A 23,551-nucleotide genomic window follows, 5' to 3' on the forward strand; every position below is an offset into this window, starting at 1 on the left:
TAGTCGTAGTAGTAGTAGCAGCAGCTTTATTCATCCGTAGATCTCTTTCTACAAGGATATAGAACATGTCAAAGTATTTACAAGTTAAGACCAATTTAAAACAAGCTAATTCGTATATACATACATTTACTGAATTCTAGTTAGAGACAATCATTAGATTTACTCCTGGTACACAACGCTTCTGTTACAAATAACTTATTAAATAATGTAATGCCACACAGTTCACTCACATCACACTATCACTACACTGTACACACATTGTTTCATATCACTTCACTCACTACACACACAAACACTCACACACTGGCCATTTTCCGTATCGCAGCTTCCCATTTGCTATCCTGAAAAACTGAATCAGCATACCTCTATAATGAGCGAGATCTTGAGCTCAGAAAGAGGAAGAGGTTGTAAACTCCCCCTCACTTATCGACCTTAATGACAGTGAAAAATTAAACCGCGTGTACCTAATGGAAATTTGGGAAAAGCAATCGTCACCGAAGTTAATCTGTCGGTAAAGAGGGAGGAAAGGGTTACATCTAAATGAAAGGAAAAATGCAAATGAAACTGGTGGAAATTAATTTTGAAAAGGGGTAACGTTAATAAAGAAAGTAAATGTGCGGCCGTTACGTTAACAATTAACTAGCGGTAATTAGATATTTGAGATTTGGGGGAAATTACGGTCGCCAGTCCTATGGACAATTACTATAGTAACTGAAAAAGAAAGGTTATTACACATATAATTAGCACTAGAAGCGTGGCAACTGAAGGTTGACACGTGTAGTGTGAAAACAAAGTTTGTCAGAAGTAGTAAATTTCGCTACACTCTGACTTAATTTAGCAAAAGAATTAATAAAACCGGAAAACTGAAAGTTAATTTAGTGACTGAAATTAATAGTGAGCTTTGTTTCTGAAGCACATCGAAATTCAGTAAAATGCGGTTAGTCTTGGGCTACCTCAACAATCATTTCAAAAGCTACTTGAATCTACGCAATTTAGAAATAAGAGATCTAACTTTGAACTTGAATTAAATGATTCTGAACAATTAACAATAGTAAAATTTAGTACGTACCAAGCTGAGCTGCAGTCACAGGTAAGCTAAAATACGGTAACAAAACTCGCACTCTTAATTTGTGCTTGTGTAATCTAAATATTGTAGCCAGCTATGAATACCTTAACTAAACTTTGAAATTAAAGCAGTGAAATCGAATTATATTACTTTAATGCTGGCGTTTGAATTTCAACGACACTCGGGTCCATTCCGGAAAAGGAAGGGACCCTGCTTGGTGATGCAATTGGGACAATGAGCAACAAAGGTTCATGCTAAGTTTCTGTAATTTTGTGATGGAACAATTTTAAAAGCTGAGGTCTGCCATACAGTTCTAAAACTTTACGTGCTTCCAGTCTTCCTTGTTGGTTGATTGAAGGTTTGCAGTCGTCGGTCGAGCAGGTGACGACAGTCACTCATTGTCGGCTGTCGCTGTTGCAGAAGCTGGATGTTGGCGCGCCTTCTTCTCAACACGGTCACCAGGCGAAACGGGCTCTTGATGTGCGCCAGCTAATGCTTCCCGTCCGCGACACCGTGTCAGAAACTATCATAGCAATTCGAGCGCAATTACATGCTGCCAAACCCCGAAAGCGCGGCAACTCGCGGGAGCGTCACACAACACACCTGCTCCACTGCACTACTCCAGCCAGATTCCCCTCTGCTTGCGCTCCGCGCGGCAGAGTTAACACCCTCAAAGATCGTAAACACTTTGGTTCTCCACACGACCCATCGATGTAATCGTTCGATAGCATAGTTTTCCCTAGGCAAGACCCAGCGTAATAATACAAATAATATTTACAAAACAAACCAATTATACATCGACATAAATGCATATATACACAAATAGTAAAACAATTACAATGTACAAAGACACAGAAACGTCATATCTTCAGGTAACAAAATAAGGAAAAAAATTTATAGTACAATAGATGGAAATAGGAGGATATGCATTTCCGGCGTTACAAGGTGTCAGCATTGTGCTATGCATCTTCATCTGCTACTAGTGCGTAGGAAACTCAAAAACGCTGAAAATATGTATAAAAGGCTTGAAGATGTTAATGAAGTTTTTTAGATTATGGTCATCAGTAAATTGTCTGGAGTTCTTGAACAGAATCTGTTCGAAAAATTATTATAAGGGAAACGTTCCTCTACATGTTGAACGCCACATAGGTCTGGCTGCTAAATTTGTAGTAATCTGCAGTAAATGTAATGACAGTTAAAAGTTTTCCAGTTCAGATACAGTAAAAATCAATGAAATTGAAGTTTATAAAGTGAATATTAGATTAATGTGTGGGCTGCAAGCTATCGGTACAGGATTCAGCAGGAGCTATGCTGTGTGGTGTAACGAATCTCCCTCCACCACCTTCAAAATTTGACATGTACAACTATGTATTAGGCTCTGCAGCTGAAGACGTAGGCCAAAAAACTATGGTTGAAGCTGCAGAAGAAGTATTCAAAGAAAATGAAAATTTCCGTGACCTCACAGTATCTTCGGGTGGTACGTGACAGAAACGGGGCCATATCTCCAACAATGGCTTGTTATGGTACAGCTACAAGTGTTGACACTGGATAGGTGACTGACGTGGCTGTTATGTGAAAATACTATCGCTGTGCTACTAAACTGAATAACGAACATAGTGATAAGTGAACAGCAAATTACTCAGGCAACAGAGGTGGTATGGAGGTTGAGTCATTGATCACCCTTCTCAGTGGTATAAAGTAGGTTACATACATTACTTGGAGGAAGGTGATTCAAAAGCCTTGTAATATGTTATGGAAAGCAAAACATATGGAGAAAATGTTGAGATACAGAAGGTCGAACGCATTGGGGACGTTCACAAAAGAATGAGAGCTAGGATTAGAGGTCTGAAGACAATGAAAAGAAAAATGCTAGGTGATGGAAAAAAAAATTAGATGGTAAATGGAGGCTGACTGATGCTGCGATAGACTGTATTCAGAACTGTTATGGTCTGGCTATCAGACAAAATACAAAGCTGTATGGACACCGTTTTTCCAGATTGCCCCTACAAACGAGCACACTAGTCACGGGTTATGTCCCGATGATCAAAACAGTTGATGTAAATAAATACAGGAAAAACAACAGGAGAGAATCACAATTATCACCACAGTTTACCTTCAGCAGTAATGGAGGAAATTAAGTCAGTCTTCAGGGATATGTTTGATGTAAACGAATTGAAGAAATGTCTTCAAGGGAGAACCCATAAGCCAAATGAAAGTACGAACAGTGTACTATGGCTTCGTCTCCAAAAATCAGTGTTTGTGGTTATCAACATGCTCCATTTTGGTGTATATGATGCTGTGGCATCATTTAACCAAGGTAACATCACAAAATGCTAGGTTCTTGAGCTATTAGGAATTCCTGTTGGCCCCCAGATAGTGAGTGCGTTGTTGGCCTTAGATCAGGCTACGGCACGAGATGCAGACATCTCAAAAGTTTAGTAAAGAAAAAAGGGAAGATGAGAAGAGATGCTGCGAAAAGACTTCAGGATACATTGTAAGGTGAAGATGAAGACTGTAGCTACGCGCCAAGGCTGATTTAACTTCGAAGCCAATTCCCTGAAGTTTCATTTCTCCACCATTAATGTACATCTTCTCATCTTTTACTGAAAACAGAACCATCAAGTTTTCTGTGAGTTGCTAGACAGCTAATGTGTATGCACTGAAACAGTATTGTGTCCCTTACTTGCAAAATAAAAAATTACGGGCAATAACATGAATTTTTTTGAAAAGTGTAGCTCAGAGACAAAAACATTAATATTCGAGTCTTCGAACAAGATTTTACATTGTCATTGTTTCAACATTGACAGAATACATGTGACTACAAACTTTAAAAAATTAACTCTCTAGCTAATATAGATGCTGAGAAAAGGTATCTCATATCGCATATAATTTTACGTTGAGAAGCTGTCGATTCCATGACTCTAATAACTGAGTAAAATGATGAACTCATTTCCAACACATTGTTACGATTGTTATTCAAGAGAAATAGCGTGCAGTAGTGTGTTAAACCCCGTATCTTATAAACTTAGTACTAAACCTCAACTGTGATACCGAGACAGTATTGTGGATAATACCCTAATTTAAGCATATTGTAAGGTCTGCATAGGTCACTGCAGATTATAAGGAGCGGCAGCCTTCCTCAGCGAGCTGATCTATGAAAGGCAGCCCACACACTTGCTTCAGCAACGGCATCATTACAGTAAGGAGGAGGCATAACAAGATAAAACCTATAAATACTGAGAGCCCTCAGTTTTTAAACTACTGTGTTGTGTTATAGCGGGTGCTATACTTTGTGAGAAGTGCACCGTAATTAATATACTAATAATTCCAGGGACCACGAAACGCTCTTTGTCCGTAGTGTTTATTGAATGAGACTGATTTTAACTAACCTGTTAGTTACGTGATTATTGGGTAGAACAAATTTAAACTGGGACTATAGTAATAGATATCTATTACATATATAGTGAGCTAGAAAATGGATGAAATTGCAAAAGCCTTATTTGACCCAGCTATTAGAGGGATGAAAAGACATAAGAAAGGGGTAGGATGATTTAGATAAATAAAGAATTTAAAGATGGGGGCTCTACCCCCATGAACCATGGACCTTGCCGTTGATGGGGAGGCTTGCATGCCTCAGCGATACAGATAGCCGTACCGTGGGTGCAACCACAACGGAGGGGTATCTGTTGAGAGGTCAGACAAACGTGTGGTTCCTGAAGAGGGGCAGCAGCCTTTTCAGTAGTTGCTGGGGTAACAGTCTGGATGATTGACTGATCTGGCCTTGTAACACTAACCAAAACGGCCTTGCTGTGCTGGTACTGCGTACGGCTGAAAGCAAGGGGAAACTACGGCCGTAATTTTTCCCGAGGGCATGCAGCTTTACTGCATGGTTAAATGATGATGGCGTCCTCTTGGGTAAAACATTCCGGAGGTAAAATAGTCCCCCATTCGGATCTCCGGGCGGGGACTACTCGAGAGGATGTCGTTATCAGGAGAAAGAAAACTGGCGTTATACGGATCGGAGCGTGGAATGTCAGATCCCTTAATCGGGCAGGTAGGTTAGAAAATTTAAAAAGGGAAATGGATAGGTTAAAGTTAGATATAGTGGGAATTAGTGAAGTTCGGTGGCAGGAGGAAGAAGACTTCTGGTCAGGTGACTACAAGGTTATACACACAAAATCAAATAGGGGTAATGCAGGAGTAGGTTTAATAATGAATAGGAAAATAGGAATGCGAGTAAGCTACTACAAACAGCATAGTGAACGCATTATTGTGGCCAAGATAGATATGAAGCCCACGCCTACCACAGTAGTACAAGTTTATGTGCCAACAAGCTCTGCAGATGACGAAGAAATTGAAGAAATGCATGATGAAATAAAAGAAATTATTCAGATAGTGAAGGGAGATGAAAATTTAATACTCATGGGTGACTGGAATTCTAGAGTAGGAATAGGGAAAGAAGGAAACGTAGTAGGTGAATATGGATTGGGGGTAAGAAACGAAAGAGGAAGCCGCCTGGTAGAATTTTGCACAGAGCACAACCTAATCATAGCTAACACTTGGTTCAAGAATCATAAAAGAAGGTTGTATACATGGAAGAATCCTGGAGATACTAGAAGGTATCAGATAGATTATATAATGGTAAGACAGAGATTTAGGAACCAGGTTTTAAATTGTAAGACAGAAGAAATATTGAAATTAATTGATGAAAGGAGAAAATATAAAAATTCAGTAAATGAAGCAGGCAAAAAGGAATACAAACGTCTCAAAAATGAGATCGACAGGAAGTGCAAAATGGCTAAGCAGGGATGGCTAGAGGACAAATGCAAGGATATAGAGGCTTATCTCACTAGGGGTTAGATAAATACTGCCTACAGGAAAATTAAAGAGATCTTTGGAGAAAAGAGAACCACTTGTATGAATATCAAGAGCTCAGATGGAAACCCAGTTCTAAGCAAAGAAGGGAAAGCAGAAAGGTGGAAGGAGTATATAGAGGGTCTATACAAGGGCGATGTTCTTGAGGGCAATATTATGGAAATGGAAGAGGATGTAGATGAAGATGAAATGGGAGATATGATACTGCGTGAAGAGTTTGATAGAGCACTGAAAGACCTGAGTCGCAACAAAGCTCCGGGAGTAGACAACATTCCATTTGAACTACTGACAGCCTTGGGAGAGCCAGTCCTGACAAAACTCTACCATCTGGTGAGCAAGATGTATGAGACAGGCGAAATACTCTCAGACTTCAAGAAGTATATAATAATTCCAATCCCAAAGAAAGCAGGTGTTGACAGGTGTGAAAATTACCGAACTATCAGTTTAATAAATCACGGATGCAAAATACTAACACGAATTCTTTACAGACGAATGGAAAAACTAGTAGAAGCCGACCTCGGAGAAGATCAGTTTGGATTCCGTAGAAATATTGGAACACGTGAGGCATTACTGACCCTACGACTTATCTTAGAAGCTAGATTAAGGAAAGGCAAACCTACATTTCTAGCATTTGTAGACTTAGAGAAAGCTTTTGACAATGTTGACTGGAATACTCTCTTTCAAATTCTAAAGGTGGCAGGGGTAAAATACAGGGAGCGAAAAGCTATTTACAATTTGTACAGAAACCAGATGGCAGTTATAAGAGTCGAGGGACATCAAAGGGAAGCAGTGGTTGGGAAGGGAGTGAGACAGGGTTGTACCCTGTCCCCGATGTTATTCAATCTGTATATTGAGCAAGCAGTAAAGGAAACAAAAGAAAAATTCGGAGTAGGTATTAAAATCCATGGAGAAGAAATAAAAACTTTAAGGTTCGCCGATGACATTGTAATTCTGTTAGAGACAGCAAAGGACTTGGAAGAGCAGTTGAACGGAATGGATAGTGTCTTGAAAGGAGGATATAAGATGAACATCAACAAAAGCAAAACAAGGATAATGGAATGTAGTCGAATTAAGTCGGGTGATGCTGAGGGAATTAGATTAGGAAGTGAGACACTTAAAGTAGTAAAGGAGGTCTGCTATTTGGGGAGCAAAATAACTGATGATGGTGGAAGTAGAGAGGATATAAAATGTAGACTGGCAATGGCAAGGAAAGCATTTCTGAAAAAGAAAAATTTGTTAACATCGAGTATAGGTTTAAGTGTCAGGAAGTCGTTTCTGAAAGTATTTGTATGGAGTGTAGCCATGTATGGAAGTGAAACATGGACGATACATAGTTTGGGCAAGAACAAAATAGAAGCTTTCGAAATGTGGTGCTACAGAAGAATGCTGAAGTTTAGATGGGTAGATCTCATAACTAATGAGGAAGTATTGTATAGGATTGGGGAGAAGAGAAGTTTGTGGCACAACTTGACTAGAAGAAGGGATCGGTTGGTAGGACATGTTCTGAGGCATCAAGGGATCACCAGCTTATTATTGGAGGGCAGCGTGGAGGGTAAAAATCGTAGAGGGAGACCAAGAGAGGAATACACTAAGCAGATTCAGAAGGATGTAGGTTGCAGTAGGTACTGGGAGATGAAGAAGCTTGCACAGGATAGAGTAGCATGGAGAGCTGCATCAAACCAGTCTCAGGACTGAAGACCACAACAACAACAACAAGGAAGATTTAAAGAAGGAGATACTTACTCTATTCAAAAGGAGAAAGATGATGAAAATCTAATAATCGAACTGGAGGACGCGGTACAGGAGCAAGACATAATCCGTTTTGGAGATGCCTTATCAGGTGTTAATGTTAGTGCTGACTTAGTAGTAGCAGAGACGGGATAATTCATGTATGTTGCAAAGTGTGTGAATTGATGGGTCACAATATAGAATTAGAGGAAGCTGTTGGGAAGGAGGTATTAACAAGTTAAGATGCAAAAGTAGCACAGGACGAGGCTATCATGGTATGTGAAACTGGTAGCTATGAAGTAGTTTTATGTGAGGCAGAAGTGGAGAATAGAAATTCTGAAGAATAGGCTGAGGTTGAGTCTGACCAGAAAATTGCTTATCCTAAGCTTCAGACAGAGGATCATGTTTTGGTTAGAGATAATGTTAAAAGTTCTAGAGGCAGCACATACAAAAATTATTCTATCTTTATGTAGGTCCATTTGTAACACAATATGTTCCACATCCTACTACATTCACGCTAAAGGAAGTGCTTTCAAATATCATGATAGGGAAGTTCCATTTCCATCCTTTAGGAAACTATGTAACTGTTCGTTTTCAAACTCAGTCCTTAGATGAGGAAGTCCAAAGTGTAACTAAATGTGAAAGGCTAGACTACTCTCTGAACACCTTTGATGTGCATTATAAACCGAAAGAAATATGTGCAGAGATATAACCAATATTGAGTCTAGTAGTATTGATTATGATAATAAAGAGACAGAAACAGAAAGTGTAACGAATGTATTTGAGGACTGTGTGAATAGCTTTTTAGTAAAATATGTGTATTTTATGTGTACAGAGACAGAAATAACTTAAAGATTAGTAGATTTTACAAAATACAAAATTAATTATTGTGCTGCTATGGAAATGACAGATCTCGTTATGTTACTTGTGATTAGAATACAGAGACGAAAATCGGAGGAATTTGAAACGGAAGGAGGCCAAAGGCCTACAAAAAATTTTAGATTTTATTTTTGGTCAGTAAGTGGCTACTGATATTACTGAAGCCAGGGGACTCAATGAAGCGCAATTAAAATGCCCGTCCTAGTAGAATAAACTTTTTCCATAATTTTAGGAAATTTACCCTGGTTTAGATTTTCAAAGCTGGCAATTCCGGATTTTAATCTGTCGAAGGTTCGGAGAGTACTTATTTACTGTTAATGCTGTTTATTCATAAATTCCGTAAGGTTATGGAGTGTGAAAAGTTAGGACTATTATGAAGATGCAGGGCGTTACAAGTACAGGGACAGATATTGTGATAATTGGTACCTTAATTATGTACCCAAGTCAGTGTGTTAGTTGTTTTTCTGTGGGTCTATGTCCTTTCGAAAACATACTGCATAATTTGTTACTTGATATTTTTTGCGCAGTTGTAACTGCGACGCAAAGTGGGCCACACCTGTCAGCGCGGACTATCCATTTTGCGTCCATGTATCCACACGCCAGGTCCTGACCTGCTGTTAAGGGGAAAATAAACATTAATGGCTTGCTTGCGCCATTTATCATTAGAAGTATTAACGACGCTAAAAACATACTACTCGTAGTAGTTGCAATTATTAGTACGCAAATGGATTTTTCAGTACACTGTCCTCAGTCATCAGTAGAAATATCTGCACTTATTCTCCAACACCCTGCATATTTAAAGATAAATCGATCTATTATACATATGAATGCAAAAACCAAAGAGTTGGGCTATAGTTTGAGTTGGAATATAGTTACGTACTTTGCCTGGTATTCAGTTGTTAGTGGGTGTAACAATAGCGAGGGATCAGGGTTAACTTTTGGGAGTCAGTACTTTGAAGCTGGGATAAACCGTTGTACAGGACTGACGACAAACACTATCCTGATTCCCAGTGAAAAATTGTCGTAGACAGGCTTTTTCTTTCTTTCTTCGGCTCTGATCTCTTTTTCTACGTTCTTTCCCTCTCATTCTAGACGTTCCGGACTATACCTCTCTCTTTCCACTATGCAAACTCTCACTGAGACACATTTCTCATTCTCGTCAGTATATGCTACACAATTTTTCTTTGAAACTAAGAAACTGTTACGACGTAAAGAGTTATTGTAAACGCAGTCAATAAGCACTCGTTTCCAAATGTAAGGAACTGATTAAAAGTTCTGGTTTGGTGGTAGTGTAACACAGTTATTACTGTCGTTGGAAACTGGAGAAGGCTGTATTAAATAAAAATAAAATTAGAAGACTTTTTTCGATAACAAGAAGAAATATCTTGAGTTTTGAGATGGGAAATTGAATCCATATGAAGAAATGAAGTACGGTGTTTCAAGCATCTTCGAAAATTAATTGGTATTTCGTCTCGTCTGCACGAAGAATAAGTGTCTCTGTTTTCACGCGGAGATAATTATTCCAAAAAATGAATAATGAAAACAGAAAAAAACTATCTCTGCTCGTAGAGAAAATTACAGAAAGAGAATAATCAAATTAAATGTCACTTCTTCAGTGGCTATCTAGTGAGTTATGTTTCTGAAGTACAATGAAACTAAAAAGGTTTCTGAATTACAACTATAACAACAAACCCTGATGCACACGGAACAAAATTAAATTCGTGCTGGTTACTGGTCTAATCGTTGGAATTTAGTTGCCACTATTAGAATACGCCCATTAGTGAGTGACATTCAGAAAGTTCGCTAATATCTGCACAGTTACGATGTTGTTGAGCGATGGAGTTTCCAGTCCATATGCGCACTAGATACTGCTGATGCTCTGATGCATAGCTCGACCAAGGCATGCACCATGTGGGCGATAATGTACGCAGTCGCCAGATGTTTTGTGGGTGGACACCAGTAATCTGTCAGTAGGGCTGCATCCGAGCTGAAACGCCCGGGAATCGTCTGATTAATCATAACAAACACTCCCACTGTGTGGTGTCCAATACCAGCTTCTGTTCCAAAGTGCCATCCTCCTGGCGTAAATCCCACGACCTAGTAGATGTGAGACTGACTCGGTGCAACTTCTCTTTCGTTGGTTTGGTTTGATAGATACTGCTATATCAGGTCGTCCTTATGTCGAAAGGTAAAAACGGGGATGTTTATTGTGTCCTCGAGTCGGAAATTTCTTTTTTATTCCCCTTCACCATTGTTATAGGAACTCACGGGAGGGGGGGGGGGGCGACATTTAACGTTAAACCATTTTTTGTAAGCTAGTGGTTGGTTGGTTGGTTGGTTTGGGGGAGTAAAGGGACCAGACTGCTATGGTCATCGGTCCCTTTGTCCAAGTACTAAAAAACACCCACAGAGAATTAAAAAAAACGAGTAACAGAATAGAGCACAGACGACACTGAACAAGAGAAACTGAGACAAGGACCAGACAAAACGAACTAAAACCACACAGAGTGTGACGGTGGTTGGCCGACCAGAGAAATAAAAAAGGAAAAGCCAACCACTTGAAACACATTAAAAAATCAGTTTAAAACCGGAGGCCAAAAGCCAGAATCAACACAAAACAATAAGATAAAAACAGAAACACTCAGATTAAAGAATAAAAACCCCCTGCCCGAATAAAACGTAAAACTAAGTCAGCCATAGCCGAGTCATCTGTTAAAAGGGCAGGGAGCGAGTCAGGCAGTGCGAACGACTGCCTGAGCGCGGCTAAAAACGGACACTCCAATAAAACATGAACCACGGATAAAACGGAGCCGCAGCGACATAGAGGCGCGTCCTCACGGCGCAATAAGTGGCCGTGCGTAAGCTGAGTGTGCCCAATGCGCATCCGGCAGAGGACAACAGACTCCTTGCGAGAGACCCGCAAGGAGGAGCGCCACACACCGGTAGCCCCCTTGATGGCCCGAAGTTTGTTGCTTGAAGGCAGGGCGCGCCATTCAGTGTCCCAAAGGTCCAGAATTTTGCGGCGTAGGAACGCTCGCAAATCTGTCTCCGGGAGGCCAACGTCCAGAGATGGTGCACTAGTCGCCTCTTTCGCCAGCCGGTCAACATTCTCGTTGCCGGAGATCCCAACATGGCCTGGGGTCCACACGAAGACCGTAGAGCGGCCGCAACGCGCAAGAGTATGCAGGGACTCATGGATAGCCATCACCAGACGGGAACGAGGAAAACACTGGTCGAGTGCTCGTAAACTGCTCAGGGAATCGCTACAGATCACGAAGGACTCACCTGAGCAGGAGCGGATATACTCTAGGGCTCGAAAGATGGCGACTAGCTCAGCAGTGTAAACGCTGCAGCCAGCCGCCAAGGACCGTTGTTCGGAATGGTCCCCTAGAGTGAGCGCATACCCGACACGACCAGCAACCATCGAACCGTCAGTGTAAACAATTCCAGAGCCCTGATACGTGGCAAGGATGGAATAAAAGCGGCGGCGGAAGGCCTCTGGAGGGACCGAGTCCTTCGAGCCCTGTGCCAAGTCGAGCCGAAGGCAAGGGCGAGGAACACACCACGGGGGTGTACGCAGAGGCGCCTGGAAAGGAGGCGGAACAGGGAAAAACCCAAGCTGGCAGAGAAGCTCCTTGACGCGTACGGCGATCGGACAACCCGACCGGGGCCGACGGTCCGGCAGATGGACGACCGACTGTGGGAACAGGACATGGTAATTTGGATGCCCGGGCAAACTAAAAACATGGGCAGCATAAGCAGCCAGTAATTGTTGGCGTCGTACCCGCAGTGGAGGTACACCTGCCTCCACTAGTACGCTGTCCACAGGGCTGGTGCGGAAAGCACCAGTGGCAAGGCGTATCCCGCTGTGGAGAATTGGGTCCAGCACCCGTAACGCAGATGGGGATGCTGAGCCATAAGCCAGGCTCCCATAATCCAAACGGGACTGGATTAACGCCTGGTAGAGCCGCAACAGGGTAGAGCGGTCGGCGCCCCAGCGGGTGTGGCTCAAGCATCTCAGAGCGTTTAGATGCCGCCAACACGTCTGTTTAAGCTGCCGGATATGAGGCAGCCAAGTCAACCGGGCATCGAAAACCACCCCCAAAAACCTGTGGGTCTCCACCACAGAAAGGAGTTCGTCGGCAAGATAAAGCCGCGGCTCAGGATGGACTGTGCGGCGCCGGCAGAAATGCATAACGCGGGTCTTGCCTGCCGAAAACTGAAACCCACGCGCTACAGCCCAAGACTGCGCCTTACGGATAGCGCCCTGTAGCTGACGTTCAACAGCTGCAATGCCAGTAGAGCTGTAATAAAGGCAGAAGTCGTCAGCATACAGGGAAGCGGAGACAGAATTTCCCACGGCCGCAGCAAGACCGTTAATGGCTATTAAAAACAGACAGACACTTAAAACAGAGCCCTGTGGCACACCGTTCTCCTGGACGTGGGAGGAACTATACGAGGCCGCGACTTGCACGCGGAAGGTACGACACGACAGAAAATTGCGGATAAAAATCGGCAGAGGACCCCGAAGACCCCATCCATGAAGCGTAGAAAGAATGTGTTGACGCCATGTCGTATCGTACGCCTTCCGCATGTCGAAAAAGACAGCGACCAGGTGCTGACGGCGGGCGAAAGCAGTACGGATGGCCGACTCCAGGCTCACCAGATTGTCGGTGGCGGAGCGGCCTCTACGGAACCCACCCTGAGACGGAGCCAGAAGGCCCCGAGACTCCAGTACCCAATGCAAGCGCCGGCTCACCATACGTTCAAGCAACTTGCAAAGAACGTTGGTGAGGCTAATGGGACGGTAGCTGTCCACCTCCAGAGGGGTCTTCCCAGGTTTCAAAACGGGGATGACAATGCCTTCCCGCCATTGCGACGGAAACTCCCCCTCGACCCAAAGACGGTTGTAAAGATCGAGAAGGCGCCGCTGGCAGTCCACTGAAAGGTGTTTCAGCATCTGACAGTGGATGCCATCTGGCCCAGGAGCGGTATCAGGGCAAGCAGCTAGGGCACTGCGAAATTCCCACTCACTGAATGGAGCATTGTAAGATTCCGGGTGGTTGGTGCGAAACGAAAGGCTCCGACGTTCCAGCCGCTCTTTAATGGAGCGGAAGGCCTGGGGGTAATTCGCAGAAGCGGAACTCATAGCAAAATGCTCTGCTAAGCGATTTGCAATGACGTCGGAGTCAGTACACACGGCTCCATTCAGTGAGAGCGCAGGGACGCTGGCAGGGGTCCGATAGCCGTAGACGCGTCGAATCTTGGCCCAGACCTGCGAGGGAGTGACATGGAGGCCAATGGTGGACACATACCGCTCCCAGCACTCCTTCTGGCCTTGGCGGATAAGGAGGCGGGCCCACGCACGCAGCCGTTTGAAGGCGATAAGGTGCGCTAAGGAGGGATGTCGCTTGTGACGCTGGAGCGCCCGCTGGCGATCTTTAATCGCTTCAGCTATCTCAGGCGACCACCAAGGCACAGCCTTCCGCCGAGGAGACCCAGAAGAACGGGGAATGGCAGATTCGGCGGCAGTAACGATGCCGGTGGTGACCGATTGAACCACTGCATCAATGTCATCAGTGGAGAGAGGCTCAAAAGCGGCAGTGGAGGAGAACAAATCCCAGTCAGCCTTATTCATAGCCCATCTGCTAGGGCGCCCAGAAGAGTGGCGCTGTGGTAGTGACAAAAAGATCGGAAAGTGGTCACTACCACACAGGTCGTCATGCACACTCCATTGGACAGACGGTAAGAGGCTATGGCTACAGATTGAAAGGTCAATGGCGGAGTAGGTGCCATGCGCCACACTGAAGTGTGTGAAGGCACCATCATTTAACAGCGAGAGATCGAGCTGCGACAAGAAATGCTCAACGATGGCGCCTCGACCTGTGGCCACTGACCCACCCCACAGAGGGTTATGGGCGTTGAAGTCGCCCAATAGCAAGAAAGGTGGCGGCAATTGGGCGACCAGGGCAGCCAGGACATGCTGCGAGACATCACCATCCGGTGGAATGTAAAGACTGCAGACGGTAACAGCCTGTGGCGTCCATACGCGTACAGCGACAGCCTCTAAAGGCGTCTGGAGAGGGACAGACTCGCTGTGCAGTGTGTGAAGGACATATATGCAGACGCCACCAGACACCCTTTCATAAGCTGCTCGGTTCTTGTAATAACCCCGATAGCCACGGAGGGCGGGGGTTCGCATCGCTGGAAACCAAGTTTCCTGGAGAGCAATGCAGAAGAAAGGGCGAAGGCTGAGAAGTTGGCGGAGCTCAGCTAAATGGTGGAAAAAACCGCCGCAGTTCCACTGGAGGATGGTATTGTCCATGGCTGAGAAAGGCGTGAAAGGACTGGGAAGGCAATTTACGCCGCTTGTTCACTCACTGCCACCGATTCAGTACCCGTATGAGAGGTATCCATGGCGTCTGAGGGACCAGCGAGATCAAGGTCCTCAGCGGACGCTAGAATCTCGACTTCATCCTCAGACGCAGAGCGCGAAAGGTGCGGTGGGGTTGGTGCCACCGCAAGTTCTTTGGCCTTAGAGGTCTTTCTCTTGGACTTCTCTCGCTGAACCTTGGGTTTCACCGGCTGGGAAGGCTTCACCGATTCAGTCTCCGGGACAGAGGAGGATCGTGAAGCCCTACGCCCGGCCGCTGGTGAGGACTTATGCCACTGGTGGCCGTCATCCTTCCCGCTGGTGGAACCCTGGGAAGGGAGGGTCCCAAGGGAACTCTTACGGGCGAGAGTAGTCGAAGAAGTTAGACGCTTCTCCGGCTGAGAAGCGGGGACGGACGTCCCCGACGGGTGGGAGGAGGTTCCTCCTGAGGTAGGTGGTGCAGGAGCAACCTGTTGGGTAGAGCCCCCCACGAGCAAGGGGGCAGGAGGAGTCTTACTGCTTATCGAGCTGGCTGGAAGTCTCGAAACTGATGGAGCTAGCACAGTTGTTGTAGCAGCTGCATAAGAAGATGTCACTCTCACAGGATGGAGTCTGTCGTATTTCCGTTTGGCCTCAGTATAGGTCAGCCGGCCAGGGTCTTATATTCCATGATTTTGCGCTCTTTCTGAAAGACTTTGCAGTCAGGCGAGCATGGTGAATGATGCTCCCCACAGTTGACGCAGATGGGAGGCAGGGCACATGGAGTATCGGGATGAGATGGGCGTCCGCAATCGCGACATGTGAGGCTGGAAGTGCAGCGGGAAGACATATGGCCGAACTTCCAGCACTTGAAGCACCGCATTGGGGGAGGGATATAGGGCTTGACGTCACATCGGTAGACCATCACCTTGACCTTTTCCGGTAACGTATCACCCTCGAAGGCCAAGATGAAGGCACCGGTAGCAACCTGATTGTCCCTCGGACGCCGATGAACGCGCCGGACGAAATGAACACCTCTACGTTCTAAGTTGGCGCGCAGCTCGTCATCAGACTGCAAAAGGAGATCCCTATGGAAAATAACACCCTGGACCATATTTAAACTCTTATGTGGTGTAATAGAAACGTTACCACCCCCCAACTTGTCACAAGCAAGTAACCTGCGGGACTGGGCGGAGGATGCCGTTTGTATCAGTACTGACCCAGAGCGCATTTTAGACAAGCCCTCCACCTCCCCAAACTTGTCCTCTAAATGCTCGACGAAGAACTGAGGCTTTGTGGAGAGAAAAGACTCCCCATCAGCTCTCGTGTAAACTAAGAATCGGGGCGAATAACTGTTACCTCCATCCTGAGACTTACGCTCTTCCCACGGCGTGGCCAGGGAGGGGAACGTTTTCGGATCGTACTTCTGAGCATTAAATTGAGCCCGAGAACGCTTAGAGACTGCTGGCGGCTGGCCGCCAGCGAGAGATGATGTACCACGCTTCATTGCGGGTCATCCGCCCTGATGCCACCTACTCCGACCAAGGGCCCTCCCCACGGGCGCCACCCAGCCACAGCAATAGCCACCTGGCAGGATGGCCATTGCCGGGAGTCCCGATGCCCCAGGGAGATGGGCATCTACTCCTTGGCATACGTGGGGAGTGAACGGCGCAGGCATCAGTAGAGCGATCCCTGTGTTGTCAGGGGGCTACAACCAAGAGGGTACATGGCGGCCCCACCACAACGGACTGGCTACCGTGCTGGATGTTAGGTGACATGTGGTCCATGAGCGTCGTCAGTGCAGAAAATGGCCCTGCACAGTGCTTGGCAGAAAGTGCACGCAGGGGCGCATTGATGCCCAAGAGATGGAGAGCGGGCAAGACTGCAATGCAACGACGAATAAGATGGCGAAAGTTCTCAACACAACACGGACACAATGTACCAAGTAAGGCGCCCTTCCCCAATCGGCTCGCTCTTCGGAAAAATTTGGAGATATGGAGGTCAAACCCGACAGGGGACCATCACATAAGGCCAAAACGTTTGAGACTCCTTTTAGTCGCCTCTTACGACAGGCAGGAATACCGCGGGCCTATTCTAACCCCCGAACCCGCAGGGGGGTAAGCTAGTGGACATAAGAAGACATTGTCAAAGGCATGAAAAATCACTGCGTACTGTAACCTAAAGTAACTTACTTGAAAATCACAAAAAAATGTATGTTGCGTCTTTTTTACGTTTTTTCAAAGAAATGCTTACATATTTCCCGTTCTGCCCTACACACGGAGCGGGATGCGATAAGATACCTTTCGTGAAATTATTGAATAAACGTTGAAATTATTAGGGATATCCTCTTAAAACAAAGAATTAATTAATATGAAATCTTCATCAAAATCATACCGAGCGAGGTGGTGCAGTGGACCCGCATTCTAGAGGATGACGGTTCAAATCCCCATCCGGCCACCCAAACTTAAGTTTTCCGTGATTTTCCTAAATGTCTCCAGGCAAATTTCGGGATGGTTCCTTTGAAAATGGCATGGCCGACTTCCTTTCCCATCCTCCCGTAATTCAAGCTGTATTTATTCAAATCAATTATAGACCACACAACCGGTTTCTCAGTTTTTAACTTGCACCTTCTGATGTACATCTGCAGAGAAATTTTTTTTAATTAATCCTTTGATAATGAGGAATTGAAGTTATCTAAGATGTCTTAAAATACTGAATGACTAGACTTAAACATGGAAGAAAATGTTATGCATCAAGTTCGGAAATTAGGTGTGGATCACTTCCGCCCCACAAAGAACGGGCTTATACATATCTAATAAACACGATTTGTAATATCTAAACTTGATGCGTAATATTTTCTTCCATGGTTAAGTCTACTCATTTGGTACATTAAGATATCTCAGATAACTCCAGTTCCTCATTAGGAAAGGGTTAATTTAAAAAACTTTTCTCTACAGATAAACGGCAGAAGATGCGACTTAAAAGTTAGGAAACCAGTTGAGTGGTCTATAACTGATTTGAATAAATACAGCTACAGGTGACTACTGGACTTTTCATGAAGTTCTGTATTCAATAATTTTAACACCTGTAAAAAAAAAAACTGTGTGAACTGTCAATCAATCACGTACTTCTCCACTGAAGCAGTAGTCGAGGAGCTTGGTTGTTCTCTCCTGCAATGCGCGCCAGCACTCAGACACCAATGTTTTCAAAGAACGTTGTGTCAGTGTCTGACAACGTGACGGTGAGCGATTTCTGAGAAAGCTGGCAGGAAGCTGAAACTACCGAGCCACTGGCACTGTGCCAACCTCACGGACTGCGTGAGATGTCAGGTCTGAGTGCAAGCCGGTTACAGGACTCCGACTGAACTACGGCAACATTTTCCGCATCTACAGCACCATGCTATTGTACATCATCTCGCAGAGGAGCGGTTGTTGCAATTTCAGCAGAGACAGCGGTTTCAGGGCGTTCACCCTTTGCCCTGGAGACCGTTGTTTGCGCTTCCTCGACTGCGGCAGCTGCCGCGATTGTGCCTGAGGGTCACACAACGCCGGTATGCTGACGTGACGCAACTCCAAGAATAAGCTGCACAGGGCACCGTCATTTCAGACAATTTTTCCTCAAATTGTCCCTCGCTTTGCACAAAGAGCATGTCTCAGGTTGGCCGTAGTACGAAACAAATGCACTGCAACCGCCAATGACAAGGGAAGGAATATGTCATTTCAACTCGAGGGTAACACTTCCGTATTGTAAACTTGCAGTTTAAAGCCGCTAACCGATGTTTCGTTTGTAATAGAAAATACTGTTCCATAAGAAACCAGGGCGCGAGTATTCATTCCATTCGGAATTACGAGAATAGTTGAAAGTTGGGCGTCTATGGTTCTGCTGTGTACATGTGAAAACTCTGAGTCTGAGATATTATTGTCGCGAGTAATAGAGAGCGAACAGTTTCGAGGGGAATCGAAAGTGAATTTCTATGTATACAAATATGACAGTAGTTGCTGCAATCAGTCCATCATCGTAGTATTGCTTTTGAAATATTTTAGCATCTTGCTGATCACGCAGTTGTAGCGGCAACACGAGGTAAGTTGTCTGTTGCACACAGGAACACTGCGGAACAGTTGTTCGATGTGAGAGAATATTTTAAAACTCGCAGTCAGATAGTTGAGAATTGATTTCCAGTGCGCAAGCAACCAACTACGTGCAGCAAAAAGGCAAATTACCAAAAATCCTCAGTTAATACCAAAGTCTCCTGCGGCGCTACTAGCACGATCACGTAACCGTGATTGTAAGCGAGAAACGTCAAACTGTGGTAGAGTTTCGAACCGTCCACACAAGGGTGACTAGAACAAATGAAAGGATTTATATGTACAGTTAATTGGATAAAGAAGCAGTAGTGTAGTATTTCAGTATTTCTATAAAGAACTAAGACATCTAGCTGTGGAGAGATGTATGTAAAAGAACTTTGGCTCTGGTTTAGAAGAACAGTTGACCATGCTCTTAATAGATACGAGGGCATCCTGAAAAGTAATTCCTCCGAATTTATTATTCTGTTCTCAAGGTCGGTTAAGGTATTACACGTCACTCATACTATTCAGTCGACTTTCCCGCCTCGGTGACGCGAGTTGCAACCCTCTGCTGCGAAAGGGCTCCGAATTCTAGCGTGTAACGTGGTCGTTGTTAACGTAAATCTGTCGGTGTACTGCGAGACACTTAGAAAACTGAAAGCACGAATCCGAAGAGTTATTCGTCACATGGACATATAAGCACTTTCTCCTTCAGCATGACAACACAAGAACTCACACGAGCGCTGCGACATCACTGTCACCGATCATCCTCCATACAGTCCCGAATTGGCGACCGTCCGATTTTCTACATCTGTTTTCAATAGTTCAAGAACACCTTTGATAAGGCTGGTATTACACTATCAAATTTCTTTGTCAAAGATTTGATCAAAGATGTGATCCAATATTCCGTCCAATATATTTGACAAAGATCTTTGACGTAGCGCTACAAGGGGTATTACACTGTCATCAAATTTTTCGTCAAAGTTCAAGATGGCTGACAACAACTTGTTATTAACCGCAGCAGTTCTACGTACTCCAATTGCATTGTGTGCACATGCGGAAAAGAAGTGGGGGGAGAAAATGGAACCATACATACGAGGTTGACAGTCTTGAAAGTCCTGGGATTACAACTTGATAATAAATTCAGTTGGGAGGAGCACACCACAGAACTGCAGAAACGCCTTAACAAATCTGTATTTGCAATTCGAGTGTTAGCAGACGTAGGCAACATAAAAATGAAAAAGCTTGCATACTTTCATTCCATAATGTCATATGGGATAATATTTTGGGGTAAATCTTGAAGTCAAACAAAAGTTTTCAAGGTCCAAAAGCGTGTAATACGTATTATTTGTGGAGTAAATTCACGGACCTCCTGCAGAAACCTCTTCAAAGAACTGGGTACTTCAGATTCTTGCATTGGTACTGGGGGAAAATAAGAAAGAAAATGAAACTGTTGGCGGGCCAGAAGTACAGTGAGACTGTCGTTTGGACGTACGAGATTTGCAGGTTAGCTTTTTTTGTTTTGTATTTCATGCCTAGATACTTCCGTAGAGATATTGTTGCATGTAGATCATTATATGTAATGATTATTACAATACATGCAACGATATGTTTGTACAGTTATCTAGGCATGAGAAACAAAAAAAAAAAAAAACTATAACTCTCGTAGGCCCAAATGACAGAGTCTCACTATACTTCCGGCTCGCAGGTTAACTACTGCCTCTCAGTATATTTACTTCTTAATAAAATTTGTCGTAAATAATATATCTCTTTTTCTAACAAACAACTCAGTTCATACATACAATACCAGGAGCAAAAATGATCTGCACAAGGACTTAAAAACACTTACTTTAGTTCAAAAAGGGGTCCACTACTCAGGAACACTCATGTTCAATAATTTGCCAGGAAACATAAAAAATTTAGTTAGAAATAAAGATCAGTTTAAAAGGAGCCTGAAAGACTTACTACTGGCCAACTCCTTCTACTCCATTGGCGAAATTTTTAATAGAAACAAATGATGTATTTATTCATACTATTAGTATTTTTATTTCAACTTAAAAAAAATCGACGTGTTCCACATCCACGAGGATCTCCTCAGCACAGATCTATGGAACGAAAAACTAATCTAATCTGGGTGAAGCCGTGGGTTTTACGACGACACGATAAAAGCATTCAACAAAACTTGTTACGTGAGCTTGCAGTGGAAGACGTCAAGTCGTACATCAATTACTTAAGAATGGATGAGCATACATTTCTGTATGTGCTCAATGAAGTGTATCCTCATATCACAAAGCACAATTTTCACTTAAGAACTGCTACATCTTCAGAAGACAGGCTCACTATAACACTCCGATTCCTTGCTACAGGAGAGGGTTATGTTATGTTAGGTTAGGTTAGGTCAGGTTAGGTCTCCAATCTTCTTAAACAATTTTTATTCAGGGTGCCTCACGTTGTAAAGCGCCTCATAAGCTTCAGACATCTCTATTAATTCTGTAGTTGTCGGCACACACCAATTGTATTTACCGGCAATGGTTATAAAAACACTACATATGACAGAACGCTGCAGCGATGCTAGCGCTCCGCGTGGTAACATATCGCATTGCAGTGAACAGAAGACAAGCGATTTCTTTGATCAAATATACGGCCACGGCCTAGATTTGATCAAATATTGGACGACATTTGTCAAAGATCCCTATTACACTATCAAATATCTTTGACAAAGATATTGGACAAAGAAATTTGATAGTGTAATACCGGCCTAATGATGAAGTGGTGCAAGCAGCCATGAAGTTGTGGCTCTGTCAACTATGCCAAACATTAACTAAACAAACGCAGTTTTTGTCTTGTTTCGCAAATTCTATTATGGTTACCGCACAACCTAGGTTTCGGGCTATAAGCTCTTTTTCAAATACATTACTGATTCCAAAGGTGATAAAGCAAAACAGGCAAAGCATGTATTTGAAAATGGGCTTATAACCCTAAAAATAGATTGTGTATAGGTTTGTGAAACAAGGCAAAAAACAGAGTTTGTTTTGTTAAGCACGAATCAGGAACCCACAGTTTGACTCAATTAAAATAAGTCAAACGTTCAACAATGACAGTATAAAAAAACTGGTCTCTCGTTGTGAGAAATGCGTTGGGCGCCAGGGTGACTAAGTTGAGAGATAAATATGTAGACATGAAGAATAAAGATGTAGAATACTAATAACGTTTGATTTATTTTAAGACCGTTAAGTGTTTTCACATAAAAAATTCGGAACCATTACTTTTCAGCACATCCTCATTAATCACACACTCCCCCGTCACAATACTTAAATTTTCGACTGCGTCCGCTTTCAGACATAGTCCTTTCGCAAGAATCAGAGTCTAGCAATTTCATAAATAATACCACCACACAGCGTAAGTATCATTATCAGTTAATCCAAGGCCATTTATTATCCAGTCAGAAATCTCGTAAACCGTTGAAAGCACAGCATCCCTACTGAAGCGAACACCATGCGCACGGCGTTGGAACGGTTATTGCCTTCCATGTTTACTTACAGTTACTGGAATACACGAACACAAGAACAGCGCCGCAAGCTCCGCTACGTACACGGTGCGCTCCGCCAAACGCGACTGCCAGTCCACAACAAAAACAAAATGGCCTGGCGACGGCTGCGCCGCCATGTGCAGAAGCGGGCTGCTAGCCAACTAGTAACTGCGTCCAACGTTGCTTAGCTCCGATGATGAGGCGGGAGCCGGTGTAAACATCAAGGCACAGCCGTTGCCTAATATCACGATTAGCCTGTTCTTCTTTTGAATACTTCATAAACTTATGAATTTCAGAAGCAATAACAGTTGCTGTTATAGAGCACCAGTTCCATGCCGGCCGCTGCGACCGAGCGGTTTGCCGGCATGGTAGCTCAGCGTCTTGGGTCCCAGAGGCGCTGCCATCCGTAATAAAAAAAAAAAAAATAAATAAATAAAAAAAAAACCTGAGTAAAGGAATCAACGATCAACTTGAACCGGTGTCATGTGAGTCCGCCCAGACGAAACGCAACGAACAATACCGAACAAAATGGATTAAAAAAAAAAAAAACGATTCTGGGCACTTCAGTCGGGAACCGCGCTGCTGCTACGGTCGCAAGTTCGAATCCCGCCTCGTGCATGGATGTGGGTGATGTCCTTAGGTTAGTTAGGTTTAAGTAGTTCTAAGACTAGGGGACTGATGACCTCAGATGTTAAGCCCCATAGTGCTTAGAGCCATTTCAACCATTTTTGAACCAGTTCCATTAAAAAGATTTTGCCAAAGAGAACCTGCGATGGGGACTATAAATAACCTTCAGGGATTTTTTCACGAGGAGTTACAATGTACACGAACAGAAAAAAATTGCAACACCAAAAATTAATTAAGGTAGAGTAATGAAGCTTCGGGAAGACATTTGTCTAGGTAACACATTTGATTGATCACTTGGTGATGTAGGCGCGAGATAAAAAATTGCAATACTGGTACATTAATAACTGTGTAACCTCCAGAATATTGGAATGCAAGCCCGCAAATGTGCGTACATTGTGTTGTGAAGGTGACGGATGTCAGATTGTGGGATG

General features: G+C 43.9%; 1 protein-coding gene across 3 annotated transcripts in view; it reads right to left on the reverse strand.

Moving 5' to 3' along the window:
• LOC124787883 (lipopolysaccharide-induced tumor necrosis factor-alpha factor homolog) overlaps nucleotides 1–22,650 on the reverse strand; it is a 142,759-nt gene extending 120,109 nt beyond the window's left edge. For 2 of the 3 annotated variants that reach the window (XM_047254877.1, XM_047254863.1), the window contains exon 1: nucleotides 22,505–22,650. The gene's annotated coding sequence lies outside the window, so the exon portion shown is untranslated. Of the gene's footprint in view, nucleotides 1–9,057; nucleotides 9,163–22,504 lie in introns of all 3 variants that reach the window. The other variant, XM_047254868.1, reaches the window with a different exon arrangement.
• Between the last annotated feature and the right edge of the window lie 901 nt (nucleotides 22,651–23,551).

This window comes from Schistocerca piceifrons, chromosome 1 (genome assembly GCF_021461385.2).
Source record: "Schistocerca piceifrons isolate TAMUIC-IGC-003096 chromosome 1, iqSchPice1.1, whole genome shotgun sequence".
NCBI classification, from domain to species: Eukaryota; Metazoa; Arthropoda; class Insecta; order Orthoptera; family Acrididae; genus Schistocerca; species Schistocerca piceifrons.